General features: G+C 46.3%; 1 protein-coding gene across 1 annotated transcript in view; it reads right to left on the bottom strand.

Moving 5' to 3' along the window:
* Positions 1–15,971, bottom strand: part of ZFHX3 (zinc finger homeobox 3) — a 543,893-nt gene that overhangs the window by 249,201 nt on the left and 278,721 nt on the right. The window contains exon 4 of the mRNA XM_067004579.1: positions 9,378–9,491. The gene's annotated coding sequence lies outside the window, so the exon portion shown is untranslated. The remainder of the gene's footprint in view (positions 1–9,377; positions 9,492–15,971) is intronic.

Raw genomic sequence — 15,971 nt, forward strand, 5'->3', positions numbered from 1 at the left:
TGGAGCAGTAGTATCAAAAAAGGTGCATGCTACATGAAGAGGCTCCTGGGAAAACCAAAGAGAACGAGGACGTTCCCCTGTGAGCAAGCACCCGTTTCTGCCAGGCTGAACCCTCCTGAAGGCGCAGGGCCTCCCCGTGCCGCTGGCTACGGCCTGCAACATCTCAAGTGGGAAAATACAATTTCGTTATGGCCCTCCTAGCTTCACTTTCAGCATCTGCACTGCCGCATACAAAGAAACATTCTGAAGAATTTCTCATCGTGGTCATGGGGGCAGAATTCATAACGTGCCCCAGCCAACCTCTGCCTGCTTCGCTCAGATAATCGAGTGCTCGTGCCGCCCGCCTGGCTCCCAGGCCCTCGCCGGGCCACCCGCGGGTGCCCTCGGCCGGTGCCACGCCAGGAGGCCCGTCCTGCGGTGCCTCCTCTAAATTCCTACATTTGTGCGCACCTTCCTCTGCAAACCTGCTCTTGGAGGCCCAGAGCCGTAATTAATCCATGTCACAGCAAAGATGTAGTGTCGGTAGAATTTATGACTGGCTCTGAGCTGCTGTGATGAGCAGGGGCACCTCAGCCCCTTGTGATATAAATGCCTCTGCTAATTGGATTGCAGGAGCTAATCAGAAGCTGGAGAGAGAATGAGCAAGATCAGCCTCCCCGCGGCTGGCGCGGGCTGATAAAGCGAGCAGCTGCTCTCGGGAAGGAGGCGCCGAATGGGCTCCTCGCGCCGAGGTCTCGCCTGCGATCGCTATCGCAGAGGTCACCGTGCGCGGCCCCGGCACTGCGGCTTGGGGGCAGCCAGAGGGACACGACCTGTGGCACGGGGGGCCTGCGTGCACGCCTGGGGAGGCTGCGGGCTGTCGGAGTGGCCCCGCTCGCTGCTTTTGGCAGCTGGCACCACAGGTTCCCCTGAAGCAGGCACCCGGCTTGTTGGGGGTGGCAACCCGAGGGACTCGAGCAGGCACCCGTCGGTGTCCCTGGGGTCTGCACTGCCGGCCGCTACCGTTACAGAGGGGGCTGAATACTCAGTGGCCCCAATACTGCGTACCTCAACGCCTTCAGTAGGTGCCTTTCCCTAGAAAGACAGAAAGCCAGAGGGATGGAGATGGAAGAAACACAGGGAAATGCCACGAGAGAAGTAGCTGCCTGCAGGCAGGGGTAGGGCTAGCAACGCCACGAGCAGGGTGGGCCGGTGCCACCTGCTACGCGCTCCGCATGCTGCGCAGGCCGGCACAGGGGCAGCGGGAGGCGGCTGCGAGGAAGGGGCCAGGGGCCAGGCTGCTCCTGGGACCCGACTGCAGCTCTGCGGGAGCCTCGGGCTCCCCGATCGCTCCTCACCGCCTCCCGGCCAGCCTGCACCCACTCACAGGGAGAAGGGGCAGAGCCCCCGCCGGAGGGGTCGGACCTGACTCGGTACCCGTGCTGGCACACTGCAGCGCTCGTAGGCTCCTGCTGGAGAACACGTTTTGCATTCTAAAGCTCTTCCATGTTTAAGCACCTTTTCAGTCTTCTCCATGTCCTTCTTATTGCCCTTTATTTTCCTTTCTACCTCCCTCTCTTTCAAACATATGGGTTTGAAAGCAAATTCTGAAAGTGATGACTAGAGACAGCAATCCCTCCTCACATAAATACTTCTCCATCTTTTTAAACCTTACGGGAGACACAACAGAAAATAACCCTTGTATTTATGCAAATTCAAAAGTGGCGTGTGATGATGGAAACAAAACAGTGCTGGACCGCAGCCAAGGCATGGCACTGGCGGGGCCTCTCAGCTGCTCGCCTCCTGATTCTTCGGAGGAAGCAGCTGTAGAGAAATGAAAATACAGAAGCCCCCACGCCCGCCCGCCCGCGCACGCATTCCAGCACCCGTCACCTCGGAGGCGGCAGGACACGGGCTCCGGACCCAGCTCTGCCTGCAGCCGCTGCCCGAAACACCCTGTCGTCCCCCACAAGCCTCCCTGTCCCGCGTTCCTGATTCCCCTTTCAGGAATTTACAAACATTTTCCGCAGATCAATATCTGTATTGATTATTCATTGTGAGCGAGTCGTGTGTCTTTGGTGATCCAACCTGGCAGAGTGAGCAGCCAAAGGCTGCTGCAGTTACACATAAAAAAAATCCACAGAAGACGAGAGGGACCCAGATCTTTCTGGGCTTACCGCTGCCAGCAACGGAGACGGATGGAGAGGAAGGAAGAAAGAAAATGGGGAAGGCATAAAGAAGAATGAAGAATCAAGGGAGCTGAGGAGAGAAAGCAAGAGCAGAAAAAACAAAGTCACCACTGGAAAACTGGTGCCGGGGCATGCTGGCAGCCTGGAGAAATTCCCAGCCTTGTGCTTGCCGTTAATGCACGCAGATGCGGTGGACTTATTGCTCTGGGAGCGAAAAGTGACTCACAGTTTTGGTATCTGCTACGTAAGAGCATTGGGGGGATTCCTTGGCTGGCTGACAGAAGAGGAAGAAAGCAGCAGCAGTGAGGTAAAACACGATTCCTTCCTCCTGCCTTCCTGGGAATGCGTCTCGTCCGGGCTGGCTGGAGCAGCTCCCTGCTCTCTTATGATATGCAAAAGGAGAATAATTAAAAGCGCCAGCATCACTTGCAAAGTGAGTAAACACAAAGCCTTTCAAAACATGCTCTTCAGCTAATGAGAAGCTGTAATTTCTTATACTTAAAGGCAAAAAAGACACTGATGAGACTCAGTGGAGTGTGTGTGCATGCGCGCCTGCGTGTGTGTGCATGTGTTTGTAGATATGAGAGAATCAGTTAATTGTTGATGATGTTTAGAAAAGGGATTATGAGAAAAGACACTGAAATGATGACAGGAAACATCTTGGATCAGAGCCAAAGAAATAAAATAATCAAGGACAATCAAGCCTGCAGCTCCGGAGAAAGCGCCGACTGTTCTGCCGGGGACTTGGAAGGAATTTCCCCGTGCTGCTGAGCTGCAGCTGGAATACGTGCTTGGCACCAGGAGGGAGAACTGCAAGAAGCAGTTTGCTTAGAGCATGAAACAACAGAAGACAGAACTATGGAGCTGTGCTACAATTCAGAGGTTAAACAGCTTTGTCTGCTTATTTGTCGGATGGAGACTCATTTTTACCAACATCTGATGTGGTCTCTGAAAATGCAACTTCTGAAATCCTCTGAATGCAAGCAGAAGCTGATGATTCTCCATATGCCTCTCCAGAACTGCTGTGACATTACAAAAACAAAGAAAAGGGAGCTCGAGGAATTAAGTTCTCCTGTGGCTGCAGGATCTGCTGGACCTGATCATGTGAAATGACTCCGGAATCAATTCCTTCCTTAATTCTGGAAATTGGGAACCCCTTACTCCAGGTGGGGGATTGCACCTCCCTGCCTCCAAGCGCACAGGAAAAGTGACAATTATCTGGAATAACGGGAGCAAGCTTTCCTTCCCACCTGGGCATCTGACTGCTGTCCTAAACGAATGGATTTTAATAAATGTTTGTTTTCTCTTGGGATGAGGTTGGGTGGGGAGAGAGGATAGAGGGAATTTTAAACCTCCTTGTGACTGTTATGTTGTAAGTGAGCTACAATAATGCCATCTCTTTGTTTTGGATGTTAAACTCCGTCTTGCTTCATTATTGCTGAATTTTGGCACATTAAATTCTGGGCTTCTCCAGCAGCAGAAACACATGGTCTATTAAAGTGGGATTCTTTGGGGACACGGAGGCAGAGAAATGAGCCAATCATACATGACTTTTCCACATTTCATATTTTTCAGCATTTGCAGGAAGCTTTTCGGATGGTATGTACGTGTGTGTGCACCAGGGAGGGCGGGAGGGGAGGAGAGGGGAGAGGGTGTGCAAGAGGGGGAGAGCGCATGGCAGCAGCAGACGCAAGGTTTGGGTATTCATGCAATCGCTGCAGAGCGCGGTCGGTGCTGCCAGGCAGCCACCCCTTCCCGGCGCCGTGCTCTGCGCAGACCTGATCTGAATGCTAAATGCAGAAGACTAGATTAGCATACTAACCAAGTCATGTCAACCCCAGGCAATCAGCAAATGGCCATCTCCTCTCTACCGCCAGTGCGGCAGAGCCTGCCAGAGCTTTAACCGTGTCCTTTGTCAGATCGCAGTCTATGTTTGCATTTAGCTTTTATTTTCCAATCAGACCCTCTAAATTCATCAGCAAGAATGAAAGGTAGAGATGCAAAAACCTGTAATGAAAACAAATGATCTATTTAAATGGTGTTCAGGCTGAAAGGAGGGGTCTTGCAACGCTAAGATCAGAAGAGAAGAAAATCCCGCAGCCTGGAAAATGCCCAGACACACGCAGTGTCCTTTCCAGTGCCAAGGCTCAAACGAGACAGTTGCTACAATGCTGATAGTCTGCATAAGGATGTTGTAGCTTTATCTTTACAGAGACTCAAAGAAATGCCAGCAACTGGCCAAAAAGAGAAATCTTAATTATTCCTGCTCTGGCCACTCTTAATGTCATAATTACTACTACTGCTGTTATATGAACTTTAATTAGAAAAAAGCTTCGGTGCCTGTAAACATAAACTTTTAAAATCATTTAAATCACTCAGATCATTCCTCCCATTTTGAAAATTTTGTGAGCCGCCCAGCTGGGGCAGCCCCTGCCCCAGGGCTCAGGGCAGGGCACGGCCAGCCTGGCGGCACTGCGGGGTGCAGGCCGAGCACCCGTCTGTTCAAGTGCCTTTGTCTGGAGGGTTGGTTTTTTTAAAACTGCTTTACAGATGTTAAACTGTCAATGGTTGTGCAGAATAAAAAGATTTAATCCAAGCATGGCCTTTTATCAGAATCTATCAAATAAGGGAAATTTTGAAATAATCTCTACTGCGTGATTTATTTTTAATGGTGTGTGGGTGCTTTAAATATCACAGAGGCATATGTCAACAGGATTTTTAAGTGAATATGAATGTGGAAAGGAGGAGTATGTGATCAACCCCAAAGATCCTCGGGTAGTTTGAGTGTCCATAAGTTTGAGGCTTGTTTCTCTCTAACTCTAGATGATCGGAAATAGGGACACAGAATGCACGGCCCAGGGACATTCTCCCTGCTGCTCACATCTAATGGCAGGAACCTGAATACAGCATCACTGAAAATGTGCCAATGTCACAAGAACTGTCTGGGCTCTGAAAACCTGGGTAATGCATACTTTGGGGAAGCAGGAATGTTAGCAGGGAGAAAGAAGAATGTATTTCAGATCCCTTTTTTCCTGTATTCTTAGTGCAGACTGGATGATATGTGCAAAGCCTCTTAGGTTGTGTGTGTCTAATGAGGTATCTCCACTAATTTCAGTGGAGTCATGCTGATTTACACCAGTCAAGAGCCCACAGCTTAAATGTTTTGAAGACAGACAAATTAAAGATTCTATCTGTTGGAGAAATTGGAAGAAAACCTCTCATTACCTGCCATATGCCTGTATCTTCCAGTAAGGAAAACAACAAGAGAATCAGCTAATGTTTAAGGAAACCTGTCTAATTTTATACATGTTAAGGACATGATCTTACTCAATATAATTTCATCTGCCTTGACAATTAGACAAACACACTGAAACCATTAAAAATCTTCAAAATTTATCCTTGACTACAACAAATCCTTGTAATCAATCTTTTAATTGCAAACACTGCAAATAGTGATAAAATGTTTGCTGCTTGCTACTCACTACTGCTGTACTACTTACGATGTGGGACTGGAGAGTTTTGGAGCCACTAGAATAAAATCCTATTTTCCCAGAAGCTTCTGAGCCTCTGTGTCAGTTCAAAAAAAAAAAAAAAAGAAAAGTGTTTTGGGAAATCATATGAGAACTCTGTCATATGTGCCAGCACATCACTCAGATGATGAGCTACAAGTACGTTCCCATTCTATTTTCAGTATTGAAATAAAATATAGGAAACTTACTAAAAGCATGCTATAGTCTTATGCCAGAAGATCAAGACAAACTGAAGAACAAACCTGGAAAAATATTAGCAAATAGAAAGGATATGGCTTTGGGGAGCAATATCTTATTTGGGATGTTCATCAGTAATTAAGGATGTTTCTTATCTGCCCAAAGAACAGAAGAAACTTTAGGCAGTACCTGCCAACCCTGGAAACAAACATGGATTTTCCACAACCTTTTTCTTGCTGTCAGTAAAACCTGCAATTCAGAGCATGTGCTTCACTGCCTGATTGCAAAATAAAACTGTCTCAGTCAAAGAGAAAGCTGCAGCGCAAATGTTGTTTGCCCTCTGATATGGAAGCATGAATTTCTCTGGATGTAGCAGTTGCCATGGTCACAAAGCAAACCAGCCCAGCCGAGGTGAATCAAACTCCCAAGTACCACCTTTCCTTTGCCAGGCGGGGGGATGCTATGTGCACTGTGATTTTCCCCGGATGCTTCCACAACAAGCACTCTAAGTGCAATAGCAGTGATGTCACGGCAAATACGGTGTATTTAGAGTGCAGGATCTGATAGAAACTGCAGCGGGCTGAGGTCGTGCCCTGGAAAACAGAATATTCCAATCAAGCTTTTCTCCTGCACAGGGAATGTTTGAAATCAGGATCTGATCCTACTTGTTTGCTGGAACAGGAGGTGATACAGAGGGGTGCAGCCCATCGGTGTCAGAAACCACGAGCATTACTAACACATGTCCCGTTGTATGCAGAAATACAGCAGCGGTCCTACTTTCTCCACTTTCTTAGCACTTACCGAAGAACAAGTACCCAATAAAAAAGTAATTACAATAATTTAATATAATAAAATCTATGACAAATACAGCAGCAATGTGAACGATGGTATTTTTCTCACCACTCTAGGTTGAAATCAAAGCCTTCAGTTTAAAAACCAAGTGTATCTTAGATCCAAAGGAAGAATGAGAACAACATGCAGAAGTTCCTTTTTACAAGTGAAGGTAACGGAGCCTTGCTCTACTCAGATATGGCTTGGTCTTCACAGAACTAAAATTACTGATTTTCCTTTCTGAAGATGGTTAGGAATTCGGGCCTCTTCGTGAGGCAGTTCACTCTTAAAATATCCTACCCTTTGGCAAAATAAAATTGTACTTGCTTGTGCCAGTGCTACAATTTTTAAACATTAAACTTCAGCTAAACGAAAGCCAATTTTCACCCGGACAACTGGAAATACTTTTTTTCTCTTAAGGCTTTCACCTTGCCTAACTTCAGCCTAACTGGTAGGTGTTAGTGTAGCTCAGAAATATTTCTTAGTAAAAGGAATTTGTAATACTACATTGTTATCATCCTGACAGACTGCACAGTTTTGCTCAAACTGAAACCTCATCTCAGGAGGAAAACCACATCTTGAAAATGGAAGTTTCTAAAAATTAAGAAAAAGCTAAAGAATAGTGGATACGGTGAAAATGGATATGCACCCTGATTTCCAGCAGCTATACACTTTCTACACGTTTGTCCTATAAATAAATTAGACATAATATTGTGATTGCCAGTAATAACATGGACACAGCTACCTGCTTGCTTAACACTGTTTGTGCATACCCACATACTGTAGATTAAACGGTCTTCTGACTTACTTCCACTTGCAGTGAAGTATTTCCCTACTAACCCTTTATGGCTGGCTTGTTTTTCACCATATGTATTTACAGATGTTGCTTCAATAGAATCAAACCCTGCAGTTAAACTGAGATGCCCCAGCCAACCACCCACAAAGTTACCTAGTATGTTCTAGTATTATATTTACAATACGGCAAAACTAGTCAAGACATAATAGCGTGAAAAAGGCACAAACAACCCCACACTGTAATCTTCCTGAAATGTTTCAAAATTTCTCCATTTCAGCCTCTTTTTATCTTTCTTTCTCTTCCATCTCGTACCTTCTGCCTGCTTTTCTGTTCTTTCTCTGATTCATCAATCTTTCTCTCTCATTCTCAGATCAAAGTCGAGAATATTAGTTCAAGCTTGGGGAAGGTGGGTTTTCAGTGTTAATATTCCTCACTCAAATCTTTGGATTCAGTTTACAACATTTGAAGACCATCATACACCACACACAAAGGATACAAACACTTGAAAAGTTTCCTGTCTAAATAGGACAAAGTAGGCGCTTTACTTGGGATCTTCTGAGATCTTAAGAATGCAAAGAAAATGAATGTCTTTGCACATCACAGAACTTCCCAAGGTTCCCATTTAATTTATAAGCCTGATGATTCTCAAGAAATTGAAGTGTGCACTTACGTTGTAAACAAAATACTTCAGATAGAATCGTATGAAGAAAGCAAGAGAGAAATCTTCCTCAAAGGATAAAAAAAAAAAAGTAAATAAGGAAAGAATCTAGATCCAAACTTACACCTTCCATTTTTTAATCTAGATAGAGGATACTGATAAGTATTTCATGAAACCAACCATTAATGTTGCTATTGCTATCAGTATTACACAAAGATACTTTGATATTACAGGGTATCCCAGATTTTATGAATGACTCTCTGACTCAAGATATACAGATAAATTAAAAACAGGTACTTTACAGTGACTCAGTGAATTCTAGTTACACAAAAAAATAATTTTGAATGAAATTACTACATTTGGACAACGGGTACTTTTTCAATGCCAAATCTAATGGAGAAGGTCGAGAGACTCATCAAGACTAGTCAGAAGAGAAGGTTGTTTTTTCACCACGTTTTTTCTGCCAGCACATCATTTACCATAATTTTGGAAAACTGAATATTTAAGACTTGAAACAGACCATCTGAATATGATTTATTTTCAACAATTCACAAGCAATATGAAACAGGCCAGAAGTCTTATTTTCCTCATTTTTCCTTATGACTGTTTGATTATGGCAGAAATTCAAGGGACAGCTTTCTTACTAAGAAGATTAAGTCAAGGATACTAATCATTTGGCCTGTTCTTTAATGATAGAAACTAACAGTTATGGCCAAGATAAATAATTAAATAGCGTAGTCCCTATGGTTACTCGCAAGCCCACATAGAGCTATAACTTGACAGGGTATCAGCTTGAAGACATCCAAAAAAAACCAATGTGCTGTGGATGGTCTTGTTCAGAAAACACCTTTTCATTCATCTTACAACATGGAAAATAAGAGGAGGTAAGATTACAATCCAACAAGTCGGGTGCTAAGAAATAATTCAAGCAGATGGCATTTATAAAAACAAAACAAAACAAAAAACAACAACAAAAAACCCCACAACATACAGCCATTAGAAGAAAGAGCAAGCAAATATTGCTGCTTACCAGAACGGCAGAGGATAAATGACACAAAGAACTCTAAAATCTTTGTTTGAGACCAGCATGGTTGTATTACATGTAATCACATCTCTTTTAATCCATGTTATTTATATTACGCATCCCAGGAGGGCCACCAACACAAAAATCACTTCTCCAAGGCTTAAGAAAATTAGGTCATAGAAGATCTTCCTACCTCAGTATGGAAATGTGAAGATAATGTAGCAAGATCCAGCACCAGTGAGTGGAGATGGAGTGATGGTTCCTATTCAGACTGGAAAAAGCTGGTACAAATTCTCCAGATCAGCGCCTGCAAAGGAAAGAATATGAAGCACATAAGGAATACTGAAGACTTTGGAATAACACACCAAAATAACCACAAGTTTGTTCATAGCATAGAGTAAATAATGTATTTTTTTTTTATTTGTGTTTGGCTCAAATTCACTCGACAGTCCTTATTGTTCTACCTCTCCTGTGACGGCAAGTTGACCTACAGCACATTTATATGATCGGTACATTTTGCAAGAGAGCTGCACTTTCCCGTGCACTTTTCAGTGCACTTCCCAGCTGCCTGGCTTAATATATGAACAATTGCATCAGCTACACATATGTGGCTGTGCCAATGGAAAACCTGCAAGTTTACCTGTACCAAGGCCTCACTCTGACTTGTCTGTCAGCAAAGAGAGGAGTTCTGTGGTCTCATTTTTTTGTTTTCACCACTATAGCTCAGCACTGCTAACAAGCAAGGGAGTAGATGCATAAGGAATGAAAACAAATACAATTAAGAGTTAGGAGAAACAACTGGATTCAGGACAAGCCTTCACCTTCCCAAAAGAAAGAACGACTTGCAGCGCACAGTTCAGGCACCTGGAGGGATGGCTGCACAGAAGGTGGGACGTGCTGCTGCAGCCTAAGGCAAGAGACCGCAGCGAGGGGACCTCTTCCATTTCCCCGCTGTTCTTGTTGCACTCACACCTCTGCAGTTGCTGTGGACTTACGAATGGGAGTTTCAGACACCCGGTTTCCCTCTTCTCTATTTTTTACTCTTCTGTCTACCTTCTACATTTGAATGCATTTTACCATTTTCTTTCTTTCAGAGTCTTGTTTAACCACTTGGACAGAAGGGAGAGAAAGCATGCAGAACTCTAGCATGGGATAGAGACTGAAAGCCAAGCCAGCTGATGTTCGTATCATTATGGGATCGGTCTGCAGCAGAGATTGCAACCTGCCAGCCTGCAAAGCCAGGGCAGGAGTGTGCTGCTGGTGCTGCCTCTGTCTCACCCTGACTGGAAGCGAGTGGTGCACAGCGGCACAACCATGGGGTGTGGATGTGTCCGAGGCACTGCAAGTGAAAAGTGAAGATGGCTCTGATTCGAGGCTTGGGCTAAACATAAACAACAGAAGAAGGAAGCTTTTTGAAATAAAAGATACCTTCAGAAAAATGGAAGTTGTTTCCAAACAATGAAAATGGAAAAGGGCATAAATCTAACAAGTGAAATCAAGTAAAACCATGATAAGGCAGAGCCAAAACAGATCCTGAAGAACAATTGTTAGAGTTATGAGAACTAATAAAAACTTTACAAACACAAAAGCAGGAAGCCTGTCAGTCACCCAGAACAGCTGATAGATAATCAAGGCGTAAAGGGAGGAATTAAGAAAGATAAGGACACAGCAGCAAAATTAAATTAATTCTTTGCACTGATGTTCGCTATGGAGGAGGTCAGGAAGGTTCATATACCAGAGTAACAAATCACCAGAAGCAGACAGGACTTCCTCAGGAGTTTTAAAAGAGCTCAAATGTGAAATTGCAGAACTTTCTTTCCTTCTGCTTCCTTCCTTCCTGAGAATTGGAAGGTGACAAATCCTTCAAATGAACTTTGGGAGTGATCATGGGAATTATAGACCAGAAAGTCAAAATTTCAGAACGGGCAAAATGGTAGAAAACAGTAAGACAGATCTGAATTGGTAGCCATGAGTGAGCACGGTGTTGTGGGAGGAGTCACAAGGCCAAGGGAAGATTCGTCTGTATAAATCCAAGTTGTCCAACAGAGGCAACAGCCCCGCTAATGCGGGTGATTTGGTCTGATACAGTGGAATCAGCTTTTCTAAAAGCTTTGCTAGGACATCCCTCGCTAAAGATTCTTAAGGAAACTAAACTGTCACGGAGCACAAGGGATTAATCTTCCTGTGAATTCCTGATAAAAAGATAGGGGAAAAAGGGTACAAACAAAATGTTAGCAAGGGAGGGGAGCAGAAGATACTGCACTGCTCCAGCATACTCGTAAATAATCCAGAGAGAGGAGATAGCGAAGTGACACAGAGATAACACAGTTAACACACGCAGTTTTTCAGGAAAGTCAAATTTAAAACTAACAGAGAAGAGAAGAGTTCCTCAAAAAACTCACAGAAATCAGCGACGGGGTGATAAAATGCAAGTGCACACCCCTGGCTAAAGAGAAAACTGATTTTAACTAACGGGGAATGCTTTACTTGCTTGAGTAAAGGGCTTGACTTGGGAAAACACTCGATACTGGCAGCATGTGGACTAGTGGGAGAGGAAAGGTTAAGTTCTAAGTCTGCATATAATTTTTCTGCTCATAGAATAGCATCCTCCATCCTCAGGGAATCCTTAGAGGAAGAGCAGAGAAACAGAAAGCTCAGGCTTCTCATTTTGGCCATATAACAGGATTAATTACTTGGACTTTGGCAGATACTTTGAGGATAGATTCCCCCAGTCTCGACAGTGGTAGTGGAGATGAGACAACAGTCCTACTGCTGCTACCAGATTAGTTACAGGAGAATACATTACTCTGTCCTCTGACAGATTAGATGAAAGAAATATTTCTTTTCCTGAAGGCTCTGCCACACATGGGAAAAATCCCCCTCACTTTTGGCAGAATGGGGAGCAAACACCTCCCACCTTTGGGAATTGTCCTCCAAACTGGATTTTCCTCCCAGCTGGAGGAAATCCCTTTTGCAGGGCTGGGCTGGGGTCCTGAGGTTGCTCTGAGCGGAACAGCACTGGTGGGCAGCGCTTTGCTCAGGGGCTGGGGGCTCGCTGTTCCTGCCCCCAGCTTGGCAGGAGGCGCACGGCTGCGCGGCTTCCCACGGCCCACTGGTGGTGCCGGGGGGTCCCCGACCTGCGGGGAGACGGGGGGAGAGGAGGCAGGAGCAGAGAACAGTTCTGGCCCCACGCACACAACTGCCTTTTGCAGAAAGAGGGCTCTGGTGGGAGCAGGGCTTTTCCGTACGCGTGGACTTGTCCGCTCCTCTCTTGGGGCTCGGGATGAACGCAGCAACCCCTTTTGCCGGGCTGCGACTGAGTCGGGGCCCTCTTCATCAGCAGCCGCTGTGATTTTACAGCAGAGCAGCCCCCGTACAGCAAGCGCGGAGCATCTAACAATGCAGGCGCTGAATTAACCCGGAGGCCTCCTCGCCGGCACAGAAACAAAGCGTGTGGCGAGGGCCGCGGGCGGCGGGGAGCGGGCGGCGGTTGCTGGGCACCCTGCCCGCCGCGGGGAGCAATGCGGGCAGCGTCCTCCTGCCTTTGTGCCGGCCGCCGGGCACGGCGCTGAAAGGCGCCTGGACGCGCTTTGTCTTGCTGCGTGCCCACATACTGGGGCCGCTTGTTTTCATCTGATCACAATTAGCACCATGCTAAATGCCACGTGCCCCGCGCTAATTCGGGAGGATGGGCACGTCACACTCTGCCAAGAATTACAACCAGCCACGGATGAGAGCGGGGCATGCCTGCTCTTTCATTAAGCTTTTGTTTCACGAGAGAGGGCTCGAGGACTCTCCTTTTTTGCCAGTAATACCGGCGGAGGCGCTGGAGCGTGCGGAGGCCGTGTGGTTTGGCCTCCAGGATGTGTGTGCACGTGAAAGCGCAGCACACCGGTGGATCGTTACCACTCCCTGGTTTGTGGTGCCTTTCTGGCAAATTAAGAAAACTCTGCCATCTCTGAGGTGCTGAAAATCCCGAGGTGCACCTGTGCTACACGCTGGTGTGCAGAGCTCGGCGCGTGCTGCCAGACCAGAAGAGGGACCGCTGTCCCTCTGCCCGCACCCCGAGCGCCAGGACTCGGCGTGCAGTGTCGCCCCGCGTCCTGCCCCTCGCCCTGCCTCCATAAATATTTGCAGGGCAGGGGGCTGTCCAGATTGCACTTGTCTGATGGTATGTAACATTGTTTTCAAAACCTGAGATGAAAATGAAGCAAAAATAAGTAGTTTCACTAATAAAACAGAGCAGTATCTGATGGGCCCTGCCCTCCAGCAGCCAGCCCCCCAGTGCGCAGCTCCCCGCGGCGCCTCCGGCCCGGTGCGCAGGAGCTGGAGGAGCACAGGAGGGAGGGAGCGCCCTAGGGGCACCCGCTGGCCCCCGCCGGCTGCCAGGGGGACAGCCTGCTCCTGGCCTGCTGCCTTCAGCCACCATTCGAACGCTGCTTCCCGGATCAGCATTAGGAACTGTGGAATCCTGAGTAGGGCCAAATTTCCCTCCGCAAATCTTGGATATTAAGCCAGTGACATTCCCAACATTTTTGGGTGGTGATTCCCACGTTCCTGATGATGGTCAACATCTGCCATAAATGCAGCAGTCTGGCTTTCGAAGGACACTTAGCCCTCCTCAAACTGACCCGTTTTCAATATCCAGATCATCGTAACCTGTATGTGCAGACCATCGCAAAACCTCCGTAGTTCAAACAAATTACATGGAAGATGTTGTGAATTACTGAATTTGTCAGATTAACAGTACAAGAACAAACAGTTCAAAAAAGACAATGCTTTAATGCAATTTAATGTATTTTCTTAATTGTAGCTTGATTCTTATTATGCTAATTCGTAATGAATTATAAACTGTATTAGAAATCATTGGTAAAACAACAATAATATTTAGTAAGCCTAGAGAGTTGTTCTGCTTTTGTTTTTTCTTTAACACTTCATCACTTATGCGGATAGTCATATACTTGGCTAGACCCTTGTCCTCATGTAGCAGGCACACAAACATCGAAATACCAACAAGTCTTCTTTCACTCAGCTAATGAAGTCATTTTGTTGAGCTCTGGGATTACTTTCTGAGGAGCTACAGGAGGTGTGCAGATCCTCCACATAACCTGCGAGGCATTCCTGCAGGCGGCTGCATGTGCGTGTGCTGCTCTGCTTCCTGCTGTCCTCTCACAAAATGCTCCAAGGAGGAATCAGGATCGCTCCATTCTTTGCTTTGTGACAATGCTGTGGTGGCATGAGAAGAGGATGGACCGACAGACAGTGACTGATGACAGTAGGGAAAGAGACACTGTCGACACCTCAGGGGGGAAAGGTACCAGTACAGCATTTCAACGGGACATCTAATTACTACGAGGCTGAGAAACTTGGGGTTATTTGGCCGAGAGAAGAAAAGGCTCCAGGGAGACCTTACTGCATCTTTTCAATAGTTAAAGGGTGCCGACAGGAGAGGTGGGCTGGGACTCTGTCGTGGAATGCAGTAACAGGACAAGGCGTAATGGTACATTAATAGTTTTAAATTAAAAAGGGGTGGGTTTAGATTAAATATAAGGCAGAAATTCTTCATGATGAAGGTGGTGAGGCCCTGGCCCAGGCTGCTCAGAGAAGCTGTGGGTGCCCCATCCCTGGCAGTGCCCAAGGCCAGGCTGGATGGGGCTGGGGGCAGCCTGGGCTGGGGGCAGGGGTCCCTGCCCATGGCAGGGGGTGGGACAGGGTGGGCTTTAAGGTCCCTGCCAACCCAAAGCATTCTGTGGTTCTATGATTTTTAATCCTAGTTTTTATCCCTTAGTGTGTATAACTAATGAGGTCTGACCTAGAGAGGGTGGGTTGGGCGTGCATTTGACTCCAAGAACTGGGCATTTGATCTGTAATTGTTTTTCAATGATTGTATCTTTTTCTGTGTTATTGCTTTACATGACTGGGTTTTGTACAATATTGAAAATCAATAAAAATGCATGAAAAAATGTTTTTTCTCCCCCTTAAAAGTTAAATGATCTTGTTAGGATTCTGGCACTGCTATTTTAAATCGGTTAGCCTGCACTTTCCTTCCCAAGCTCCAGGACAGCGGCGGATTACCTGCACTCTTCCCAGCTGCAAGAGCCCGCACTGCAGGTTGTTTGAGGATGACCAGAGGGTGCTATGAGACGAGCCCATGTCCCCAGCCCAACCAAGCACAGAGCTGCACGCTTACAGCCCCTTCTGCTTCGAGCAAGCCCAAGGTAATACTGCCCATGTTACCATCGACGCTTCGGGGTGTAGCGATGAACGCAGACCAAGGAGAGAAGTTACGGCAAGAAGTTACAGCAGAAGCCTGTGGCAGGAGGAGTCAGTGCTCCTTGCCAGTTTCATGCAGTTCACGTTGCCCAGACTTCCTTCTGCACAGCTTATCAGTACCAGAGAAAGCAAGCACTCTTACAAACAAGTGTCACCAAAATTGCTTCTTGTTTCCTTAGTTATACAACAAACCCAAGTAGAATAAAAGTGGGGGGAAAATAAAAACAAAACAAACCAACAAACAAAAAACCACCACTCTTTACTTTCAAATCCAGATTAGGATTGGGATATAGATGCTACACGAGGTAATGAGCGTGATGAGATGAGAATAGGGCAGCTACTTAGAGAGATTAAGGGATTCACTGCAGTGTAATTGAAAGGACCGATAGCCTCATTGTGACCATTAATAGCTAAAGGAAAAGGAGCCCAATCTGCTGTAGCATTAAGCAGCAAAACCATCCACAGATAATAGTGTCCAGAGAACGATACAACTGGACAAAAGGCAGGAAACTCG

This window comes from Anser cygnoides, chromosome 12, assembly GCF_040182565.1.
Source record: "Anser cygnoides isolate HZ-2024a breed goose chromosome 12, Taihu_goose_T2T_genome, whole genome shotgun sequence".
NCBI lineage: Eukaryota > Metazoa > Chordata > Aves > Anseriformes > Anatidae > Anser > Anser cygnoides.